This window comes from Hibiscus syriacus, unplaced genomic scaffold (assembly GCF_006381635.1).
Source record: "Hibiscus syriacus cultivar Baekdansim isolate YM2019G1 unplaced genomic scaffold, ASM638163v2 tig00003041_pilon, whole genome shotgun sequence".
Classification (NCBI taxonomy): Eukaryota; Viridiplantae; Streptophyta; class Magnoliopsida; order Malvales; family Malvaceae; genus Hibiscus; species Hibiscus syriacus.
In genome coordinates, this window is record NW_024061960.1 from 2,559,830 (window position 1) to 2,585,882 (window position 26,053).

The 26,053-nt window shown below is 34.5% G+C and overlaps 1 long non-coding RNA gene and 1 pseudogene across 1 annotated transcript; one reads left to right on the forward strand and one right to left on the reverse strand.

The window, feature by feature from the left end:
• Positions 1-261: 261 nt before the first annotated feature.
• On the reverse strand, positions 262-23,172 carry LOC120168830 (annotated as a pseudogene).
• On the forward strand, positions 19,704-20,119 carry LOC120168843. Its single transcript, XR_005520605.1, has 3 exons — positions 19,704-19,785; positions 19,875-19,967; positions 20,059-20,119. It is a non-coding gene; the product is annotated as an uncharacterized LOC120168843 (long non-coding RNA).
• Positions 23,173-26,053: the final 2,881 nt, after the last annotated feature.

Consider the following 26,053-nt stretch of genomic DNA (forward strand, 5'->3'; position numbering starts at 1 on the left):
AAAAAGAGAGGAAGTGAATAGTACTCTAATAGGCAATAGCAATAGCAAAGGAAGGTCGAGAAAAGCATATTATTTGCCTCCTAGTAGTTCATGCAAGAGGGTACTACGAACATAACAGGTTGTATCATAGAAAACCTTTAATGTTGCCGAAAGGTAATAAGACTATACCATCTTGACAAAATATTGGACTTAGTAGCACTTAAATCATTCCAATGGGTGATCGTTCTATGTCGAAAAGATTTATCATTCCAAGGGTAATTCTGATTCATTGCCATGACCATTAATTATGCCAATCTCTTTTACTTTTGTCTCCCTCAACTTTCGCAGCCAAACCTGTATCAGAACCAGGAGACTGATTGATAGATATATGCTTTTGAATTTCAGAATGTTCATCAGTGAAGGCAGGTCTTAGAAGACCTTGGATTGCTAAACCATCCGAAGGTTGTTCCATCCAGACTATAAGATCATCCGATGCAACCTGCAAAACATAAATTAAGAATAACCCATTGGGAAAACGTTGTTGTAACACACCATGCAGAAAAGATCTTTTCTTGTAGATATGAATGCAACCTTGGAGTAAAGCACTTAAACTTCATATATGTTAGTAAATGTTATATAGCTATGAACTTGGATTTTACTCCAGGTCGTCTTCCTGACATTGTTTCCAGACTAATTTGCTTTTAGTATTAAACATAAAGTGCCAATTCCTCGGTTAACTTTTAGGAAAAGTACATAATATAAGATGAGCGCATAGTCTCCAATTTTGCCCAGTCTCCAAGAGTCCCATCAAAGTCATCTTGATCAACTTCATCTTCAAAAGTAGCGACCCACTCCTACAAAACACAAATTAATATTTGAAAGGAAATGCTATATTCATGCATAAGTTAATTTGAAAGGAAAAGGGAGAAGGGAAAAGTTCAAACCTCACCATAATTTTCATCATTGTCATCGTCATCATCATTTTCATCTTCAAAATTAATATCATCGTCGATTTCTGATAGACCTGATAACTTGATTTCCTGCATGATTTTCGTAGTTCCAAATCCTATAATGACTTGTTGCATTATATGAACTAGATAAGCTTTAAGGAACACAATAACAAAAATGAGGACTCTTTTGTTAACATTTTTTCATAGGGGACAGCAACTCAACTCAAAATGAGGCCCATTTGCAGGTTAAAATGACACGGTCATTAAAAAGTCAGATCTAGAATATTAAATAAAACATGTAATACATATCTCACGAATCAGTTATGAACGGATTATATGGAAAAGCAATGCTAATGTCAAATTGGAAAGACGAGAACTACGTGCAAGATCTAAATACCGTCTTGAGACATGCATGCAAGTCGTGCATTAGCAAAATTGCCAGAAAGAAAAATGTTGCATACCAAGTTATTTTCTACATTAAGACTTTGCAAAAATATCTTCTTCACTTTTCACTTGTAGGTATACATCTGCGAGGCATTAGAGAACAACTTCAATTTGCCAACTAAGGCTGTCAAGCTCAAGTACTTGAAACAAGATTAGTACTTCCATGTTCATCAGTTGCATAAGGCAAGTCTAGCCACATAATATTTTCATGAACTTCACCATTAAATATCCCCGAAAACATAACTGTTGCTTTACTATTCACCTAAAAAAGACACACTACAACCAACATTAGCCATTTGAACAGGCTTAAAAGTAGGAATCAGAAGCATAATAGTACATATTCGAAATATTAACTAAACCAAAATGCATAAAAGATACCTAATTTACTATTCTTCAATAATAACATGAATACAATATACAAACATGTTATTTACATTAGAGTCGTTCGTATGGAAGTTGATTCCATAATTAACAATGAATGCAATACCTCAATGATCGCCCTAGAGGTTTATGAAGCTGTGGGTGTAGCATCACCACTATTTTTAGACGTAGACTCACCAATCTCCTCAAACGGATGCATTCCATAATTCAGCTTGGCAGGATCAGATGTTGAACCTAAATGCTTTGTTGTTGCTCGAATGTTATTCTTTATCCTTTTCGAAAGGGAAGCAGTATTTAGTCTTCAAAATCCATTCCTGCAAACAACTCTTAGGCTTTGCATAGCAAGACGGAAAGCCAATCGAAAAGATGGAGAATTGAAGGAGTAGAAAAGTAGAGAGATAAAAATATACTTTCTTTCCATTGGTGTGTTCGGTAGAAAGAGATTTTTTTATAAGAATTAGAGGTCTCATTAAAAAATCCCTTCATAATTGTCAATATACCATATAGGTATACCGACAAAAAGCTTAAGGAGGAAAATAGTACCTCAAGTTTTATTGAAATAAGGGTTTAAAACAACCAACCAACATACAACAATCAATAAAATAACAACAGTACAACAAAACAACAAAATAGAATCATCTAAAACCACCCCCAAAACACCCCACAACTATCCCTAACATCAGTCAATTCTTTTTTTTTGCTAACTCATCCGCCTCCCAATCAGCACTTCTCTGTATAAGATAAAGAACCACTCATGATTCAAACCACAAGACCTAATCTCTTTAACAATCCACTCCAAAGTATTCCTACAATCTTTTTTCAAAATCAAATGACCCCGTTTTGATTACCTTCAATTTTGCCAAGGCATGATGACCCAGAAAGAACCTAGTAGATTGCTAGAAGAATCCCTTAGTAGACTTCTTATACCTCCCGCTTTCAAGTTACCATTTACCACTCCAACATTTAATTTAAAAAATCCCTCAAGAGGAGGACACCAACCTGTTGAGGAAGTCTTTTCCTTTCTAATTCCTTACATCAGTCAGTCAAAAAAGGATCACCTATAAGTGAATCTATAGGCATGGGGAGTTTGGGGTTCTTGGCTAAAAACCATGATGCTAACCTGAATATGGCTATAAAGGACATGAGAGTGGTATCTAGAGCTCCATATTAAAAAAAATGGAATTTCTGAACTTCCAAATTGACCAAAGAATAACCCCTAGAACGAACCTCCAAATATAGGAGAAAGGTACCAGATCCTCCCAAACTCTTAATAAAACTAGTAGATCGTGAGGGAGAGCGATATACATCTTCCAAAACTTAAAAAAAAAAGGTTCCAAAGATCCCATGCTACTCTGCAATGTAGGAACAAATGGGATACAGTCTCAGGCGCGATCTTACACAGCGGTCAAAGTTGATCAATCACCCCCCCCCCCCCCGAGAAATTAATAAGTGATGATTAAAGCTTAGCATAATTTTTTGTGCAAGCTCATTCCAGGATGCTATAGCACCCTGTGGAAGCAAATTGAGACATGCTCTAGCTTTGTCTCACTAGGAGTACAAAAAAGCTTCAATATCAAGGTTTCCTCAGGGACTCTTTGTTGAACGAAGGAATCACACACCTCCATGAATGCTCTAAGGTGTGCTCTTGGATCTTCAATGAACGATCCACTATACTGCCCCATAGAATTGCATCATTTGGAATATCACCAACTTTAGCTCAAAATTGGCGGCTTGGATAGCTGGTCGCACTATTTCAGGATGTAAATAGTATAATGTAAGGATAACATGTTCCTTAATCGGTCGGTTGTGATCATCCATATTGAAAATAATGTTGGTGCTCAGCTCCGATGCTGTGCGGTATCTCTCCTTCAGCATACTACAGCGGTGGTAGGGCATTGTGGCCTTGAGGTTGGTCACCCATTTTAATTCGGTTTCAATTAGCCTCTCATCGATGACGTATAAAGGTTATCTCAATCTCATGATCAAATGGTACTAAGTCGTCACTATCTGACATGCAAAATAAAAACACCTAAAAGGAAAGAAAAGGACAAGGTTAGCAAACTAAAAAAACTCAAAAGTAAATAGTTGCTCCCCGACGACGTCGCTAAAAACTTGATACTCTTGAAAATGCTAAGCAATCACGCAAGTATATGTATCGTCACCAAGTAATAAAGTGGAAATCCTTTTGAGATTTCGGATGTCAAACCACAGGGAGCAAAAAAGTTTACAATTGAGTTAGTGAAATAAGTGTTGGTTGAATTGACATATAAATTAAAAAAGTATTAAAAGAGATAATAAAATAATGGAATAGAGGCAGGGTCATGCTACAACATTGGGTTCAAAATAGAGTCAACTATCAATTAGAGTGAGATGATAAAAGGGATTCCTTGTCAAATTCATGCAATTAATTTAACTATAATGTATTCAAACATTGATTATAATATGAATTAACGCTAACTAAAACAAACAATCACATAGTAATAATGCTAAACACTTAGCATCATATATCTCAACATGCAATTGCTTCTCACAGTACCAAGGCCACAAAATTAGCATGCATGCCATTCAATTTATCTCTAAGCAAAATAACAACATACTTAAATAATGAAATTTATTTCACCATTCAAAAATTGCTAGGTAGTAGATAACAAATTAAAAGCATTCATAAAGACTAGGTTTACACTCAAACAACTAAGTTTAGAACATTAAACATCCACAAATACATAAATTCAACTATCTAAAACTTCCCTATCCCAGGGACAGTCTATGTAGCTGAAATGATCTTGTTGACTGTCGATCCTACTCGACAAAGACTGATCCTCAGATGCTACATCACTCCCCAACTGATAGGCTTAGGCAGCTATGGAAAAAACGAGGAATTTGTGTAGAAAAATGAGAGAATGAAAAGTTGATGGAGAAATGAGATAAGGATGTTCCTATTTATATATAGGTGGAGGAGGCCAAATCGTCTTCAATGAGGATTTTCCATGTAGCAGCAGTTGATTGGAGAGGATACAACTGTTTCATCCAGCTGTCCCGTTCCAAAACGTTCTGCTCAACCTAATGAGTCATCAGTTCTTGTAGCATCAGCTATAGCATTTGCACCTTTTTTAGCAGAAAAACCCAGAAATTAGCCCAAGTTAACCAAACTTTTTGCAATGTAAAATCTATAAAAATAAGACTAAACTAATCCTAAAATGCTTTTAAACATACTCAATTTCAAGCTAAACCTAGGTATAAAGTGCTAATTTGATAACTCTTTTGGAGAGTTATCACAAGCCTTTGATGGATCATTTGCAAAACAAACATCTCCACTCTAGGTGGAACCAACCCCAACCATACACCCTTCTCCCAGATATTATATTCTCCCTCCAAGGAATTCATTAACTTCGTACAAGATTTAACTGAATAAACCCCTTCCTAATTTTTCTGTCCATATTAAACCATCTTTCTCTAATTTACTAAAGTTGAATTTGATGAGCATAGACATCAATTCAATCCACTTGTCCAATTTCCAATCATATAGACTCCTTTTTGTTTGGATATTCCAATTCCAACCCGAGGAGCAATTATCCCCAAACTCATCAATTTTCCCCTCTTTGTTAGTTGAAAGGATAAACAACCTTAGAAATTTAATCTTTAAAGGAGTATCACACAACCAAGTATCATGCCAAATGGAGACAGCCTCCCCATTCCCCATTCAGGTTTGAATATGATTGCAAAAACATACCCCGAATTTATTCTTATTAACACAATTATTAACCACTCCTTTCCACACCCATGAAGCATTAGCTGACTGAAAATCGTTGATTACCGTTGATCTAACATCAAAATTATATTTACTACATAATACTCATTTCCACCATGAATCCTTATCATTTCCAAACTTCCACGCCCATTTCCCAAGAAGAGCTTGATTTATAAAGTTGAGATTAGTGATATCCAAACCTCCACTTTCTTTTGATTGAAAAATGTTTGCCCAATTGACCCAGTGGATACGAGTTTTCTCCAGCCCACATCCCCAAATAAATTTTTCCATAATGGAATTAAGTTTCCTATGCACTGATATTGGTATCTTAAAAATTGATAAAAAGTAAATAGATAGTGCAATTATAACCGATTTTAGCAACACTAACCTTCCAATAAATGAAAGAAATGTTACTTTCCACACGGCTATATTGTCATAGAATTTTTTAATCACATGATCCCACAATGACTTGGAATTTTTCTTGGCTCCAAGTGGTAATCTGAGGTATTTCGATGGGAAAGAAGCCACCGAACAATCAATAGATGCAACCCAGTCTTTGAGAACCTCTTCTTCAATGTTAATTCTGAATAGCCTATTTTTTAACAATTCAACTGTGGCATCATTTCAAAAATAAGAACTTTCTTCACGTTCTTAATCTACCCAATCGAAGCATTACATAAGATTATTAAATTATCTGCGAACTATAAGAGAGATAATATGAACGTGTTCTCTCAACTCCCAATTGTAAATCCATTGAAGAGTCCCTTATTAACATCCTTGGCCAACATTAAATTCAACAACTCTCCCACCAAATTAAACAACAAGGGTAATAATGAACAACCTTGTCTTACTTCCTCTAGCCATCGAGAATTCCTCTGTTGGCGCGCCATTAACGAGGACAGAAATAAAGGCCGAGGAAATACATCTCAAAATCCATGAGCATCATCTCTCACCAAAACTCATCTCTTTTATATTTTGCATTAGAATTGGCCATTTAACAGAATCATAAGCCCTTTTAAAATAAACTTTGAACACAATACCTTGGAGAACTTTCTTCCTCCAATAGTTGATCCTTTTATTGGCAATAAAAGAACATTCTAAAATTTTCCTTCTCGGAATAAAGTCAAATTGAGAAGGGATGATTATGAAATTGATGCATATCTTTAGCCTCCTATACATAACCTTTGAAAGGATCTTGTATAAGCCCCCAACCAGCCTAATTGACCTATACTCCTCCAATCCATCCAGGTTGCCTTTTTTGGGATCAATGTGATGAAGGCGTGATTGACTTCATTCTCTCACTCCTTGCCCGAAAAGAAGTCTTCGAAGAATTTGACAATATGCTACTTAAGACTAGACCATAATTTTTTTTAAAATCTCATGTTCAAGCCATTCGGACCAGGCAATTTATTACTATCAGAGGCTGCAATTGCTTCCCAAATTTCCTCCACCGAAAACTTTCTTTCCAAGAATGCATTATGTTCGTTGGTCAGCTTGGAAAAACTCAAGTTAATATCTTCAACTTCCATAGTCGTCTTCAAATTATAAGTTTCCTTTAAGAATTCTTGGACACTACTTTTGATTTGGTTGGGATCTGAGATATTTCTGCCATTAATTTTCAAGAATTTAATTACATTGATCCTTCTTCTATTCGAGGCACACACAAATTGGAAAACCTCGAACTTTGATCTCCATCCTTTAGACATTTCGCCCGGGAATTTTGATGCCAAATACTTTCTTCAATTTAATGCAGCTTCCATAGTTCCTCCCTGTGATTTATCAAAAAACTCCATCAAATAGGTGCTGAAGTTCCCTGTTAAATTGCCAACTCTAAATCGTGAATTTTCTTTTCCAGCTCCTTAATTGATTCAGCTACCCTTGAAGAGCTGCTGCCATGCCATTTTTTAATTACCAGTTTCGTTCCTTTTAGAATGCTCATAATAACTCTACGATTATTCTTCTCTTTCAGACCTTAAATCGTCGATTCCATAACCAAACCTTCCTCCTCTATCAGGTAGTTGAATAATCTAAAGGGTCTGGCCCCCCAATTATGTTCTCCGTTCACAACTTCGATTGCATTATGATCCTAAAGGGACTTCGGGATTAATTTCTACAAGATATTTGGGAAGGCTTCCAAGAAACTAGCATCAACCAAAAACTGATCTAGCCGAATGAAAATTGGATTGTCTCTGTTATTGCACCACGTGATGTGAACCCCAATTAGGGGAAGATCAACAAGATTAGCTTGGAGGATGAAATATCTGAGTAAATCCATGGTGTACAAGTTTTGAGATGCCTTAATATTTTCCTCAAGAGACAAATAGGCATTGAAATCCCCACCAATACACAGAATTCTTCATATGCACAATATAAGATATTAATTCGTCAAAAAAAAGCCTCATTTTCTGCTTCTATTGTTGTCACATAGACATTAATGAAATTGCACCTAAATTGACTCTCTTTAAACTTCCCCAAAAGAACAATAAACCTCATGTGGAGAAAGCTATCTTCAACTTCGAAACAGTTCCCATCTCAAAGACAAAGCAAACCTCCTGTAGACCCAGAGGCTGGTGTGAAGAAAAAATTATTCAGAAAGTTTCCACATAGCTTCCTTATCATAGATTGTTTTATTGTTGATAATTTTATCTCATGTAAAAAGAGAATAATTGGTTTCATCTTTGTAACCAACCTCCTAACTGCTCTCGCCTTCTCCTATCTTCCTAACCCCCGACGTTCCACGATAAAATAGAGATGTTTGACATGTGAAATGAGCAAACAACTTTCCACAGAGAATGAACTATCTCCCCTCTACGTGGTAGTTCCTTCACGATAAGATAGAGATGTTTGACATGTGAAATGAGCAAACGACTTGCCATAGGCTGGTGGGCAACAGTGCTTGGTAGATAAAATCATGAGTTTAAGAAGTCTAGAAGAAAAATGATTTTATCTACAAAGAACTGACATTTTAACATGTGAAATGTGCAAACGACTTGCCATAGGTATGTAGGAGGTCTAGAAGAAGAATGATTTTATCTACTAAGCACTGTTGTCCACCTTTGAAAGAGATACCTAACAGCTTAAACACTTCCCACGTAGCTAAAGCTTCACTAATATCTTCATCTGAAATGAGAGAGGAGTTGATAGAAATATTCTCTTGGGCCCTAGAGGCCCTAATCATTCTTCTTCTAGACCTCCTATACACCTTATCGAAAAAGCTTGTCTCATGTTCTCCAACCGAATGGGCTCTACCAAGGCTGAGGTCCTATTTTGATAAGGATATTTTGTTTGAGCCTCTTCCCAAAACAGGCCCAGAAATTACGGATCTACTCCTAAGTACCTCACCATTGGGCTTAGGATTAATTGAGGCAGACCTAGTTTGAATAGGAATTAAATTATCTCTCGGTTGATGAGCCCGAAAATTATCATTAAATTCAACTAGGGCACCTTGGTCAGCCTGTTCAGTTCCATTAATGTATCCCACACCCCTATCCGACATTAATGATGGGCGTCTCAATCCAATCAAAAAATTCTCACCAGAGTCATTCCATGGGTTACCACATGTCCGACCACCAGCAAGCCACGACACCACTCTATTTTGGGACTCCATAAGTGACTGTTGGTTGTCCAAGCCTTCCTGAATATTCCGGTCACTCTCTGATGACTCCTCTCTCCAAATTTCCTCAGAGTTACAATCCGAATCCTGATCAGATAAATCCTCTGAAATCCTAGAATTCGTTCCTACCTTGAGCTTGACCGTATATAGTTTCTCATTTGAGAATAATGAGCTGGATCTCTGGATATCAAACGGGCTTGCAATTCTCATTATCAACTTAGCAACTTCCAAGTCTTCCTTGTTCCTGGTTGAGTCCTGGATACATACCAATCAACCTCATCGATAAGCCAGACTTACAAAAAAGGAATCATGCCAACAACTCAAAGGAACTCTAGTGAGATCAACTGAACAAAAAGCAAGAGGAATTCCTTCCTACATAACAAGAGGAGCCAACCATTCAAACTAGTACGACAGTTTGACCCTTTTTATTTAATCACACCTCCCTTAGGGAATTTGATGAGTGTTCTGAATCGATAATATTTACTTGTTAATTCTTTGATCTTATGAATTTATTGTTGTTAATTTAGTTGTGTTATGCTTATTTTCGTATAGGCTCTTACTTTCCAGATTTAATAGTAAAATGGGTGCATTCTGCATTTTTTTATTATTTGGTCATTGTTGGAGACATGGGCACGACTCTAGACATGACACGGTCTGATGTGGCAGTTTCTAGAAGGTCCAGTTAGTGACAGTTTTCTAAAAGATCTAGTCAGCACCTTCTGGAAGATGAACGGACATAGTTATATTAGGAAACTTATTTTTAAATTTTAAAGTTTGAATTTAGAAAAAAAAATAGAATTATCTTTAGGATTATTTTAATTTTAATTTCTTTGTTTATCTCTAGGTTTCTAGAGGCTATAAATACCCTATTAGGGTAAGCTTAAACACACAACTTAGAATTTATTCTTCTTCTCATTTCTAATTTTATAAAAGTTTTCTATTTTATTTTTCAAGTTCTTATTTTTCTTTTATTTTAAGTTTTGTTTTTAAATATGCTAAGTGTGACTTTTGTCATGCTTAGCTAATTTTCTTATAAGTCGAGAGCTGAAGCGATGACTCAATTCTAACGTGAGAATTGAAAAAAACACTTAAATAACTTCGGAATATCTCTCTCAATCTTTGCGCTTATTTTCAAAATCAAAACAGTTTTCAAAATCAAAGATTTACTTTGGTCAAGATGTTGTTACGATTAAATGTGTGAGAGAAATGATCGGTTTATTGAAAGCACATTCGACTTCCTGGGAACAAACTTGGCATGATAGCCTTGCTAAGAGGGAATTGAGATCGGATTAGTAGTTATTGAAACAACAATCCGAGTCAGTCTTCACGAACTTAAACGGTTATTGATCTACGATAATTGATGTTGATTATATCAATTTCCGAAGCCGAAATCAAAGATTGCCTTGGGTATTCGGTATAAAAAATAGTCATGATGATTCCCTTGTAGACAAAGTAACCGACGTGAATCCCAAAGTAAAAACTAATTCGATGATCCGAAGGAAATTGAGTCAAAGCGAGGCTTGAGGCTGTTTTACCATATTCATTTTCAACCTTCAATTTTTATTTTCTTTATTTTTCTTTAAATCGTATTTTATTATTTAATCTCTTTTTACTAAAACCCTTTTTTTACTACTTATCGCCTGGTTTAAACCATTCAAATAGAAATTTGGAATTTTCTAAGTCCTTGAGGATCGACCCTTACTTCTCTTTACTACGTATCCTTTATTTATTAATTGAGAAGAATGAATTTATTTTAACATCAAAACGATAGTTGTCAAATTGGTACCGTTGTCGGGGACTTCGATAAAGTTACAAATTTTTGTTTGCTTTTGATTTATGATCAAGACAAACCAGGGTGAATTAGTGGAGTACAACCCGAAAATCGAAGCTAGAGCTAAGAGACTTCACGCATAAACGCTTCGGGAAAGAAGGATATAACAATCAAATCCAGAATCAAATTCAGAATCAAATTCAGAATCAAATTCAAGTGAATCCGTTAATACATAACCAAATTCGATGGCCGATCCCACAATCAAAGAGTTAGCCGCGACACCTACTGAACAAGAGCCTTTGTGTATTGATTTTCCCCTAGGTGAAACTCCATACTAGTTAAAACTGTCCTTATTCATCTCCTCCCTACCTTTCACGGATTACCAAACGAGAATGCACATAAACATCTCACGGAATTTCACATGGTCTGCTCCAGCATGAGACCACAGGCAGTAACTATGGATTAAATCAAACTTAGAGCTTTTCCCTTTTCCTTAGTCGAATCGGCTAAGGAGTGGTTATTTTATTTACCCCCAAATTCTATTACTACATAGGCTCAAATGACTCGCCTTTTTCTTGACAGGTTTTTCACTGCGACGAAAGCAAGTGAGTTACGAAGAAGAATACTTGGAATCAAGCAAATTGATGGAGAGTCACTCTATGACTACTGGGAGAGGTTTAAAAAATTATATGCTAGCTACCCACAACATGGGTTAACTGAACAAACACTCCTTAAATATTTTTATGAAGAATTAACTCCCCTGGAAATAAAGATGATCGATGCTGCCAGCGGAGGAGCTTTGGTAAACATGACCCCTACTGAGGGTAGGGATTTAATTTCCACAATGGCCACAAATTCCCAACAGTTCCGCCCAACTAATGAACCTCCTCGAAGCGTTCATAAGATAAGTTCATCTTTTTTAGAAAATAAGAGATAAATTAACTGAAGTAGTCAACTCTCTTGTTGCAGGAAAGATATGATCAAACAGACTATGTGGAATATGTGCATTACCTGATCATTTAACAAATGGTTGTCCACTGATTCAAGATGACATGTCAGCTCAAGTTAATGCAGTGGAGAACTTTTTGGGACCTCCCCAGATGGCTTATAATCCTTATGACAATACTTACAACCTAGAATGGAGGGATCATCCAAATTTCAGTTACGCCCAAAACACAAGGTTGAATCAAGCTTCTCAAGCAATACCACATACACCACCCCAACAACCGCAGAATACATTGTTAGAGTCAATTATTGAAAGATTCATACTTTCCTAGGAAAAGTTCCAGATTCATACTGAAGCCCACTTACAAGATATACACAAGCAGATGAGCCAATTGGCTCAAACCGTATGATGCTTGGAATCACAAGGTAAACTTTCATCCTAAACCGAGGTAAATCTAAGGGAGAATGTCAGCGCCATCACTCTTCAGAGTGGTACAGTAGTGGCGCCACTTGTTCCAAAAGATGAAGCAATCCAAAAAAGTAAATAGGATTGTTGATTCAGGATCCCAGAAGAAGAGTGACGAAATACAAATGAATCCAACGCCATCTCCCTATGACGTGCCACCACTTTTCCATCGAGGTTAGTAAAAAGGGATAAACAAGCTGAGGAAAGGAGATACTAGATGTATTTCAGAATGTGGAAATCAATATACCTCTCATTGAGGTTATTCGAAAGGTTCCAAGATATGCTCGGTTTTTTAAGGACCTTTGCACAACAAAGAGAAAAGTTATTGGGAATGAGAAGGTAAATCTAGGAGAACATGTCTCAGCTTTATTCCAACAAAAGTTGCCACCAAAACTGAAATACCAAGGTATGTTCGCAATACCCTGTAAAATTGGTAAACTTTGGATAAAGCGAGCCATGTGTGATCTTCGCGTTTCTATTAATGTAATGTCTCTCTATGTTTACAATATGATTACTAATGAGCATTTGAAGGATACAAAAATATCAATTCAACTTGCCGACATACCTGTGATCTACCCGAAAAGACTCTTGGAAAATGTGCTAGTAGAGGTAAACGACTTAATATTTCCCGCTGAATTTATATAATTGATATGGAGAATGATCGCACAAGCATATCTTCTGATATCCTATTGGGGCATTACTTCCTAAGTACAGCGCACACAAAAATTGACGTAAGAAACGGGATTTTAACAATGGAGTTTGATGGTGAAATCGTTAAATTTGATTTGTATAAGAAAATGAAACACCCAAACAAAGTAGCGAGCATAAATTATGTCGGTATTATTAATCCTTTGGAAAATGAGTTGTAGAAACTAATTTTTCTTTTGATCTATGCAGGGAGTTAGCAGATCATGATGAGGAAATCAGGAAGTTGAAAAAAATATTTTCAGATTGTGCCGATTTAAAATTGATTCTTTCTAAGTCTAAAGTTCTACCTTCTGTTTTGCAGGCACCTGAGATAGAACTGAAACAAATGTCAAAAAACTTAAAGAGTGTCTTTTTAAGAGAAAATGCTACTTCACCAGTTATTTCGGATAAGCTTTCAAAGCTAACAAAATTCAAAGAATAACCTATGAGAATTCCAAACTCTACAAGGAAAAAAAATAATTATACGATCGTAGAATTTCTCATAAGGAAATTATTAGTTGAAAAAAACGTATGAAGTGGAAGAAGTATTTCTCTTAGAACCTGTAGTCTGAACCAGGTCGTCGAGCTAACGATATTAAACAAAAGTGCTTCGTGAGAGGCAACCCATTGTTTTTAATTTCGTTGCATTTATTTTATTTCGATTGAGGAAATTTCATTTATTTTTTTTATTTTTCAGGAACCAAGTGTTTTTATTCAAGCTTAGACAATGAAGGTTCGCACAAATTATATTCGAACAATGCAAAAATCGGACCTTAGGAATAGTAAATATCGTGCAAAGCTTTGGCAAAATTCGTCCCAGCCTCGTGCACACTGTTTCATTAAAAAACGGCGCACGTTAGTAAAACCAAAATCACATTTCCCCCTTTTGTGAGATATTCTATCGCCGCCTGCTCACCCTATCTCTTCTCATTCTTTTTATTTGATCGTGGGCCCCACCCTTTTCCCTATCACTTCACCTTTTTAATTTTTAAACTCCCATTTTATCTTATCAAAACCAAATTATACTCAACTTCAAACACCCCCCACACACGGAAGAACCAAATTAAAACCCAAACTCCCTTTCCTCCTCCCAAACGAAAACCCCCCGAAAAATCATCCAGCCTCACATATTCATTGTCATGCTACTCGTCGTCGATTTCATAGCACCTCCCCGCTAGTGCTTCAAAATGTTCGCTGCTACTCATGATAGTACGCACAAGGAACCAACTGAACGACGATGCGCTCCTCCACCCACTATCCTTAGGTCGTCACCGCCTCAATGCGCCGGCCTTCATCGCCATACCAAGCGACTCTGACTCTATTCCGCCGCCACCTGTTGCTCGCCTAATGCGAGGCCAAGGCCATGCACCAAACGTTCCACCTTCGTCGTATCACTCGGTGTTTGGACCCACTGCTTCATTACGCCTCGGGTCGAGCATTGGTCACTGTCCTTCACCGTCGCACTCCCCTTCTTCGTTATTCCAGTCTATGCTGATTGTATGAACTTCTTTCTCTCATTCGCGACCTGACTTCGGTGGCATTGGACATTACTCCGGAGGTAAATTTTAATCCTATTTTTGTTCAACCGTTACTAATGTACCATCCGGTTTATGGTTTTACAGATTATTTTGATGTTGGTTTTCCATCGACGACACCATCTGATAATGTTTCCAGTTTACGGCATCAAATCGGCCAGCCTATTTCACCTTCTCAGTGCCTCCCACCGCGATCGTGATTGTGGTCGACAGTAAATCCGGGAGTCTATATTCCTTCTCTCGTACTTTAATTTTACGTTTTGAGACAAAACGCTTTAAGTGAGGGGGAGTAAGTCTAGGTTGAATTTTCTTTTGCTTATCTCTATGTTTTGATGCTAGTATGTGTTATTGGATTTGCGAAATTTTTTATTGAATTCATTTGTCTTGTTAATATTTTTGGTATGACATGATTGTTTGGGAACACATAATTATTTAGGTTAAGCTACTGTTGATAGTGGATAGCATGAATTGTGATCAAGTTAGATTTCTTATGATATTCCATGATTTTGTTGATTTAAATGTGCTTAGTTCAATGCATGAAAACAATTTGGTGAGATTTAAGCCTTTACGAGCATATCATTTTGCTCTCATTTTTTTGGATTGAGTGTGTCAAATTTGACATTGGTATTCTAGAACCTGCATTTTAAATACTGTCGAGATTACACATGAACATGATGCTTAAAAATGATTTGGACACTTTAGGATTAACCACTTCGTTTTCCCCACTAAAATTGCCTACCCATGCATTTTCCCCTAGTTAACCACTCTTGAGCATATTTCCATTCTTTATTTTCACCATTTTCATAAACCCGAGCCTTTTTTTATTTTATATCACTCTTTTCTACCCTTTTCAAGGCAAGAGAACAGTTAATCCGATGTATGCTCCATGAAGAAAAAACAATTCAAAAAAAAGAAAAAAAGAGAAGTTATTCGAAAAAATGGAGAAAAGAAATAAAAAAAATGGGAAACAAAACAACAACAAGAATGCGAAAAAAATCAAATTTATTTCGAAAGGAAAGTTGTTGTTTGATAGTTTGTCTTTTTATCTTGTTGTGCTTAATGTTTTGATGGAGTTGAACTTGTTATTTGTTAGTTTCTTGCCTTGAATTTTAGCCATATTATTTAGCCTTTTCCCCACCTTTACCTAAGCCATGTTACAACCAATAAAAGACTCTTTGATTTATGCATCTTGTTATTATTAGTAGTGGAGACTTGATTTACTTGTAGTCTTATGGTAATGTCTTATCAGTTCTGACATTGAGTGTTTCTATCCCCCAAACACATTGAGTGGTTTGAGTGAATCCCGATAAGGTGTTGAGTTATGGGCATTGAGATTAATGAATGAATGGATGTTACAATTGCATTTAACTTGTTCCAATTGGTGATGTTCAATTGACTGGTATCTCGACTTGAATAATTATTGTGGTCTCTACCTTGCTTCCTTGAATGTGAAACTCGACAAAGAAAGATAAATGGAATTTTTTGACTAATTTGATTATATCATATATGAGGACAAGCATGAGATAAGTGAGGGGGAATTTGATGAGTGTTCTGAATCGATACTATTTGCTCGTTAATTCTTCGATCTTATGAATTTATTCTTACTAATTTGGTTGTGTTATACTTATTTACGTGCAGGGTCTTACTTTCCAGATTTAAATGTAAAACGGGTGCATTCTACATTTTTTTTATTATTTGGTCACGGCTGGAGACATGGACACGACTCTAGGCATGACATGGTATGACGTGGCAGTTTCTAGAAGGTCTAGTTAGTGGCAGTTTTCTAGAAGATCTAGTCAGCGCCTTCTGGAAGATGGACGGACAGAGTTATATTAGGAGACTTATTTTTAAATTTTAAAATTTGACTTTAGAAAACATTTGAAATTATCTTTAGGATTATTTTTTATTTTAATTTCTTTGTTTATCTATATGTTTTAGAGGCTATAAATACCCTCTTGGGGTAAGCCTAAACACACAACTCATAATTTATTCTTCTTCTCCTTTCTAGTTTTATAAAAGTTCTCTCTTTTATTTTTCAAGTTCTCATTTTTCTTTTATTTTAAGTTTTGTTTTTAAATATGTTAAGTATGACTTTTTTCATGCTTAGCTAATTTTCTCATAAGCCGAGAGTTGAAGCGATGACTCAATTCCAACGTGAGAATTGAAAAACACTTGAATAACTTCGAAATATCTCTCTTAATCTCTGCGCTTATTTTCAAAATCAAAACAATTTTCAAAATCAAATATTGACTTTGATCAAGATGTTGTTGCAATTAAATGTGTGGGAGGAATGATCGGCTTATTGAAAGCACATTTAACTTCCTAGGAACACACTTGGCGAGATAGCCTTGCCAAGAGGGAATTGAGATCGAAATTAGTAGTTATTGAAACAACAATCCGAGTCGGTCTTCACGAACTTAAACGGTTATTGATCTACGACAATTGATGTTGATCATATCAATTTCCAAGGCCAGAATCAAATATTGCCTTGGGTATTCGGTATAAAAAATAGAGTCACGAGGATTGCCCTTGTAGACAAAGTAACCGACGTGAATCTCGAAGGGAAAATCTAATTCGATGATCAGAAGGAAATTGAGCCAAAGTGAGGCTTGAGGTTGTTTTACCATATTCATTTTCAACCTTCAATTTTTATTTTCTTTATTATTCTTTAAATCACTTTTTAATTATTTAATCTCTTTTTACCAAAACCCTTTTTTTACTACTTATCGCCTGGTTTAAACCATTCAAACAGAAATTTGGAATTTTCTAAGTCCCTGAGAATCGAACCTTACTTCTCTTTACTACGTATTTCCTTTATTTATTAATTGAGAAGAAGGAATTTATTTTGACATCAAAGCGACAATTGTCAGAATTTTTCGATGAAAATGTAATGATGCAAGAGTTCTATATATATCCCCATCTTGCAATTTTAGCATCTATTCCATCATTAAAGAGGGAGCCCTCTAAACAAAATCAATTCTGAATGAGGCTTTAATGATCCCTGTAAGGGAGAACTTAATCCATTCTGAATCTTTCATTGGGAGGAACATCTTCATCAAGTTCTTCTTCATTCCTTCCTCGATGTCTGGCTCCTTCAAGTTTCCTTTGACTGTATGGGAGTTGTGCGACCTCTGGTTATTACCCATAGCATCTTTGTACGATCTTTCATCTTTCAGAGTTCTGAACATAAACTCTCGATCCATGTTTTTCTTTTTCTCATCTTCATGTAGTGATTTTGACCCTTCGGCTACCCTACCATAAGAGTCTTTCCTCTCCAAATCTTCTAGTACTTTGTTACTCCTATTGATACTTTGTTTCTCTCAAACCACATATCATTCACTCTCTTAATGGCATTAATAAGATTCTTCTCAGAAGAGAATTACACAAAGGCGAAGGTGGATGCTCTATATCTCAGTTTGTTGTTTACATTTAAAATGAATACCCAGATTACCATACCGTGAAAGTTGAATAATTCCCAAATAGTTATTCTGGATACTCTCTTAATCAGGTTATCAACGAACGTTGTCCAAACCTCTCTAATGTGAGGCGGTCTTTCCCTGATGATGCTAACTCTCTCTGTCTCGCGACGACCTTTCCATAATGGAACTCTCTCTATTTCTTTCTCTCTCATATTTTTTAAGGTTATAGCAGTTGTTCGGTAGAAGAGATGGAAAAATTAAAATAAAAAAATTATTTATATTCATTGTATAGTAGAGTTGAAAAAATGAGAGAAAATAAATAAAAAATTTAATAAATATATAATTTTGAACCCTTAACTTACATCTTTCTCGTTTCCTATCTTCTTATCATTCCAATTTAGAATATTTTGCTTTTGTGCATAAGGATGAAAAACGATCATTTTTTTCTATTTTTTCTTACTTTTTCTTTCATGTCTGGCACTTCGAATTTATTTTTTTCCTATTTTCCTTCTCTTCTCCCATCCTTCCAGTTCTCCGCTCAAACGAGCACATGCTTAAACATTTCAAAAATATTATTCTTTATCTCCACATTTTACAAAAAAAAAACACGAAAAACTTTTGAAACCCTAAGAAAAAAATAATTATTTTTCCCTTACAGGATTAGACTTCAGTCAATTTATGATATGTTACAGAATTTCATAGTTCATTTCTTTTTCATTCTAATAATGAGTTATTAGATGAAAATTAGAAATCAAATGAGAGAAAAAAAAAGAGGGGAAAACTTTCTAACAAATAATTACTCAAAAGGAAAAAGATAAATTAAACTTAGGCTCCATTTGGTTCACGTCATATTTCATTCCTGGGAGGAATGTTTTTTTCGGGTAAATATACCCATGTTTGGATGGACTACATTCCCAAGTGCAGGGAATGAATAAATACCAACAATGGTATTTTTTCTTGCTTTCTCGAGAATGTCATACCTCCATCTCTCTTAGGTATTTGTTTATTCTCAGTCCCGTTGTCTAAAGTACCCTTCTCCCCTCTTGGTTATGGCTGATAGAAAATTGTGATGATGAGAATGCCGATGCAGCTGTTTCAAGCAGATGGAAGCTTAAGTCAGAAATATTTGTTCATTCAGAACTAAAGGATTTGTTGCATAAAGACATGGGTGGAGATAAAATAATTGTTGCACAGCTTCTAGTATTCATTGGAAATAAATGGCGATGAACTAAGAAAGTATATAGCTTATTTGAGTACTTCATGTTATGCGGTCTCGGCCCTAAGATGCGAACATTGGATGGGATCAAAGGGTACCAGGGAACCGAGTACATGTTTTTTCCTTATCTCTTGGACCAGTATCCGCCTCTCAATCATATCCTTTATCCGCCTCCTCCTCAGCTCTCAACCGTAAGTCCCTCTGATTTCCATAATCATTTTCGAATTATGAATCGATTTTCCCAATTCTTTGGCTCTGTGTTTGCTTCATCTCCAAGTGCAAGTCACTTCCATAATACAATTCATGTGTTTGCCTATTGAATAGATGCTCTTCTGCAAAAAGAAAAGAAAAGGGGGAGATTGATGAAGTTTACTTTAGTTTGAGTTCTTTTTTACTTGTTGCTGGCTACATTTGTTATTTTCCTTTTTTTCCCTCTTAATTGATAAAGGAACTAGTATGAGATGAAATATCTCATCTTATCATAGAATAATCATGCATTACTGTCTAATTAAGATGTGGGATGCTTCATAGTTTTTAGCTTTCCACTAGCGGTGATCTGTCTAATGTGATGTTTCAGGCCAGATATTTTTTCCAACAGTTGATCTCAGGAGTTAGCTATTGTCATTCCATGGTAAATAAGATTTAACATTCTATTACAGGATGTTACAGTTGTCCCTATTTTTGGGCAAGCTTCTCATATTTACCCATTCTGACTTTCAGCAAATATGCCATCGAGATTTGAAGTTAGAGAATACCTTGTTGGATGGGAGCCCTGCTCCTCGTCTGGAAATCTGTAATTTTGGTTACTCAAAGGTAATACTGAAAATAGGATTATTACAGTCAGCATAATTAAATGCATGTCAAAATTGTTGTTGTTTAAGATGTTTCCTTCTTCCCCTTTTAGTTATCTCTGCTGCATTCAAGACCCAAGTCAACGGTTGGTACTCCAGCTTATATTGCACCCAAAGTTCTTTCTCGGAGAGAATACGAAGGCAAGATACTTTAGTCTTTATCTAATTTTGTTCAAAAATTGTTGATAGTGGCTTGTTTACGAGACTAGGGTTTTTCAGTTATGATTGTATTATTATGCTAAATAGTTTTATGATGGAGTAGTTGATACCTTAACTTACTGTTCTAAAGAATAAAGATAGTCAAATGTTACTTGATAATATTTTAAGAATTGTTGAGGGTGATTATAAGTTTGGTTAAATATCAATTGCTCATAATATTTATCAATTGATTGGATATCTACTAGTAGTGCACTTTATCATGAAGGTTTTCATTTTAACGATCATGAAAGCAATAGCTCCTAAGATATTTCGAAAAGAGAAACTGAGGTCTGGATTTCTTTTAAGTCTTTCCAAAGCAGAGATATAAAGTCTTCTCATTTTCTGTTTCTGATTAATTTTAGGATTGCATTCCTTTTTCAGATGGCAGATGTATGGTCATGTGGAGTGACTCTTTATGTTATGTTGGTTGGTGCTTACCCTTTTGAGGGTCAGGAGGATCCAAAGGATTTTAGGAAAACTATTAGTGTGAGCTACAGACTTCTGAACATCCATTTTTTAACTATCCTCGATCATCTAATTTCTTTATGATTTCTAATGTTCTTTATTTTATTTGCAGAGAATAATGTCAGTTCAATACTCCAGCTTTTTGAATTGCAACTATAGTGATTGTAAGCCCTTATGCATTGAATAGATATGTGAATTCCATTGTCAATGAGTTTTTGAGGGAAAATAAATCTATGTCCCAGTTTTTTCACTCTGCTTTCGGACAAAAGTCGATTCCTCCGACTAGCAATGCAACTTTGATCAAACAGGTAATTAACTAAGAATGATTTTGAAGGATTAGTAGTTGATATAGTTAAGCTGGCTTTTATCTTTGCTGATGTTTTTCAAATTATGGATTTGATAGATTGTTAATGAATGCAAAGTACTTCCATTGGCACTTGAAGTGATTGGAGCTTCCTTGCAAGACCTACAAAAAATGTATTGGATAAATGCAAGGAAAAGGTTATCACGAGGAGAACCAATCTGCGAGTCCATGAAAGCAAATTGCTCGATCGAATGGCAATCGGTTTCGAGTGCAGTTACAAAAATGACTTCCGTTAAAATCCTGATTAACACCATCTAAGATGAAGCTCTCGAGGTCTATGCTTTCATGTGTGTAAAGTGTGGTCGTCTTTAAGTATTTTTAATGCCTTGGAATCTTGTTGTTTTGAAGTCACGAGGTGTAAGGCTCTTTGTGGCTGCTCTCTGCTGGATAAAAGGTTTTGAAGTTATTGAGATTATTGTTTATTCTACTGTTCAAGATGTTCTTTACTTGTAGTTTTCGCTACTGCAAATTAGTTTGTCTATACCATAATGCGGCCTTGTTGTGATGTTGTTATACTGGTTTTGGTTGATAATTAGTGTACATGTGGTGTTAAATTAGTTTGTGTTTGCTTGTTGCTGGTGGTGTGTCCTGTTTAGAGTTGTTGTCCTTGTGTGTGTCCAATAGGTTTAAGGGTTGCTAGTGATTTGGGTTTAAAATCCCAGATTGTAATTCCTATGTAGTTTAGTTAAGTTTTATTCCCTTGTTGCTTGGATGTTATATGCTTTAAGTAGTTAGCATATTAGTGTGTTTTCTTATGCTCTGGTTCAAAGTACTCTTTTCCTCTAATTAGGTTTATAGAGGTTTTTAATGAGGCTTTGAACTAGATTGATCTTTATTAATAAAATTTGACTTTTGTCGATAAAAAAAGAAACCAAAGTTACGTTCACGATAATTTCTATTAGATATATTTGTCCACTTTGAGATTTTAACAAACTTGTTAAGACAACATGATAAATCTCGAAACACATTTATTTGTTATTTCGATTTTCTCACAATTTCTTAATTATCTCGGATTAAGAAAGGTAGAAGAATGAGATAATAATATGTCTTAAGATTGTTGGAAAAAATTCATTAATCCGAGAATGAAATGAAAAATAATAATGATTGAAATATCATTATAAAATTAAAGAAAAAGAAAGAATTTACTTTGTCTTAAGATTGTTATGCAAAATAACAATTCGAGACAAAATCGAACATGAGAAAATAAAATAAAAGAAATTAAAACTTCTTAAACACAAATAAAAAATAAATGGAAATAAAAACCTCACAGTGAATGCGTCACGTATGAACCGAAAATAGTTTCTACAATGTAAGTATTTAGTTAAATATTGATGTAAAAATTTAATATAATTTTACATAATTTATGTGAAATTTAATATTAATTAAAATTAAAATAATACATGATATATTTAAATACTCAAGTAATATATTATCAACAGACATAATTTTTATATAAATAATTTTTATTTAAATATTTAGAATTTCACTTGTTAAAAATTATAGAACAATGACAATTTGGTAAAATATATATTCTAGTAATGTTTTATTCCTTCAACCAAACACTGCAATCTTACATTCCTGCCAAACCAACCAAACAAAGTAATGTAATATTCCCAGTAATCCTATTCACTGGTAATCTTTTATTCTCACTGGTAATCTTACATTCCGTGAACCAAACGCACCCTTAGTAACAAGTTACGTTAAAGCTACCACCGGGAAACAGCCGACGAGAGGTGACATGGAAACTAGTAACCTCCCTGGAGCTGCATGTTGGACGAGAACCTACACAAACAGTAAATGCACACCATAAACATCAAATGATTAAGTCTCTGTTTGGCAGCAAAGAAAATGAAAGAAAACTTTTAAAAATAGCTACACATATCTAGTTGTTCGTTGCGACTCAGTTCAGTTGAACTACTTCATAAACTCAGATAATTTGAGAAACCCTAAACAGCATAAAAACTTTATGACTTTCGAAAATGTAAAAGAGGCAAGGCGAAGTATCGAGAGGAGAGTTATTGTGTAAGACGTAGGAGTAGAAATTTGCAGCGGCGGGGAATCGGACGACCATAGCTGATTCTATCATCATCATTTCAAATAAATTTGAAAAAGAAAAAAGAAAATTAATTGGGTTAGTTGTGTCTCACTCTTCTCACGTACGAAAGAGTGTGCGATATTTTGTGATGCACAAATTGTTCGTTCTCCTTCAAAGAGATAATAAGGAGATGACGTATAAAGGTAGATTTTATCTGCCGCAAATGATATTTTGTATTGGGTAAAGAATACAAGATATCATTGAATTCTAGGTGATGCATCGTTTATATTATTGAATTTTTAATTTCTTTAATTATAATATTAAATTTTAGTTTTGACTTTAATAATATCATTGGATCATTAAATTTTAAAGAGATAATGATATGGACGGATCTTTTAGTCACTTTGATTATGTGGATAAATTTTTTTTATTTTGGCACGACTATTGATGTTTAAAGTGACATCGTTTTAGGCACAACTATTACCACCATACATTTAAAAAGTTCAATTTTTGGCACTAAGTTTTTTAGTTGTCATTGGCAGTCAATTGTCACTCGTCATCGGACATTTTTATAGAAAGATCAATATCAAAATGTTTGCATTGCACTCCAATTTCTTCTCCTAAGATTGGTTTTTCACAAAACTCACTCAAAATCGGTGAAAATTCTTTTAAAGGTTCGATGTGCTAATACTTTGATATCCTCTAATGACCAATCGATGAGGCTAGTTTTGAGGTATGTTGCTTGTCTTATCGAAATAATGCTTCTTACCATCTGGATTTTCAAACAAACACCTTCAACCCCCTCAAATTTAAGAAATCTCTTAAACCCCCTCAAATAGAAGGATTTTTTGTTTAATTTCATCGATTTTGAGTAGGTTTCATGAAAACCCAATTGTATGGAAAGAAAGAGAAGTGAAATGCGGATGTTTTAGTACCAATCTTTTTGCGAAAGACAATCGATGACGGATGATGATGTCACCGAATGATGATTGAAAAAGTATAGTGCCAAAAAGTAAACTATTTAAAAATTTAGTGACAAAACCGATACACCTCTAAAGTTAACACCAAAACAATTTGTTTTGTCCATGTCATCACACCATTTTTGGATTTTAATGGTCTAGTAGTATAATTGAAGTCAAAACCAAAGGTTAGTGCTATAATTGAAGAAATTGAAAGCTTAATGATATAAACAATATATCACCTAAAGTTTAGTGGTATATGGTGTAGTTTATCCTTTTTATTTCTTGCAACGTGGGAGAATTTAATTGTTAAAAATTACATGTATAGTTAAGTAAATTTATATAATTACATATTTGGTTTTAATTACTTATATATTGTATCAATTTGATCATAATTTTAATTTAATTATATAAGTTTAATCTTATAATGTGACATGTGTCATTATCTGATTAAAAGAAATTGATCCTAATTTTAGTGCATGTAATTCAATATTTTTTTCTCAAATCAGATGATAACTATACATATATGGATTGTTCTATTTAATTCAATAAAATAAAATGTATAGTTACTAAGATGATTCAATTTTTGACTATTGAATTATAAATTTTATCAATCAAGTCATTTAATTATTTTTTTGACGTAAATAAAAGCCATTAGTTTATTAAAAATAAAAGGAAATATCTACAATTACAATAAAGACTTGCAACAATAAGTGAAAGCTAAACACATAATTACGATATTTTCCTATAACAAGAAACGAGACACTCGAGACCATATACAGACCATACAAAGAAAATGTTAAAACCATCCAAAAAAAACTCGAACAAAAGATCGATATGAACAAATCTAATTGCATCAGAAAATAAACCACAACAAGGGATAAAAATATTGAAAGGCCACCGACAATCACAAATCAAAGTCGAGCGTCATGAGACAACTATCTTCAAACGCAAACCGCGTATCCAAATTCAATTCGATGGTCCAAAGCAGGAAAGATCAATAGAATAACAAATTAGTACTATCTTGATCAGTCTAAGCGATGTCAAATCTCACCTTGAAAAAAATTAATAGAAAAGAATGATCAAACGACCGTCAGAAAAGATTGTAAACATGCCAAAAAAGAAAAGAAAAGAAAGGCGTGTTTTAAAAGTAGAATGAAACGTATCATAATATATATATATATATAATAGTTAAATTAATGGCCGATGAAGTTTACCCTTAAATCTGAGAAAGAAAAAGACATGTAAAATTAAAGTAATAAGAATTTTGAGAAAATAATTTAAAAAAACTGAGGTATTCGAGTTTTTTTTTTAGTGATTTTGAGTATTTTTATAATAGCCCTCAAGTCGTTGTGTAGGTATGATAACTTTGTTCTCTCTCTTTTAGATTTAGGATTAAAAGGAAAGAAAATAAAAGTATAAGGATTAAAACAAGAATTAAAAGTTAAAAAGGAAAGGTGAGTTTTAAGATTAAAATTTGAAAGATCATAATTTTGTGTTGCATTTGATTGAGATGAGTTTTTTTAATCCACGTAATTTTTCGGGACCTATCATTGAAAAAAAATACATTGTCGTCATTTTCGTCTCGAAAAATATTATTTTAGACTTTAATTTTGAATATTTTAATATTTATTGATAATTTTAAATCTTTAATTTTGATTTTTCATATCCTACCAAACTTAAAAGTATGTTTTTTTATACATAAATATATCATTATTTAAAAGTTTTGATACATGTAATTTTACTAAATTTTGAAAATTTTTATTTGGCTTAAATGTACTATTGACCCCTAAATCATGTTATTTGTATTGAATTACCCATTAAAATATTTTTTTTAGGATTTTTTACCCCTTAAAATTTAAAACATAACCTCGTTTGCCCCAAACCGCTAACACCGTTAAATAAAACATGGGTGCCCCCCTAAAATTTAAAACGTTACCTCCTCCGCCCCCAACCGCTAACACCATCAAATAAAACACGGGTAAATTAATTTTAAGTCAGTCAGCTATTCTCATGGATTCATTTTG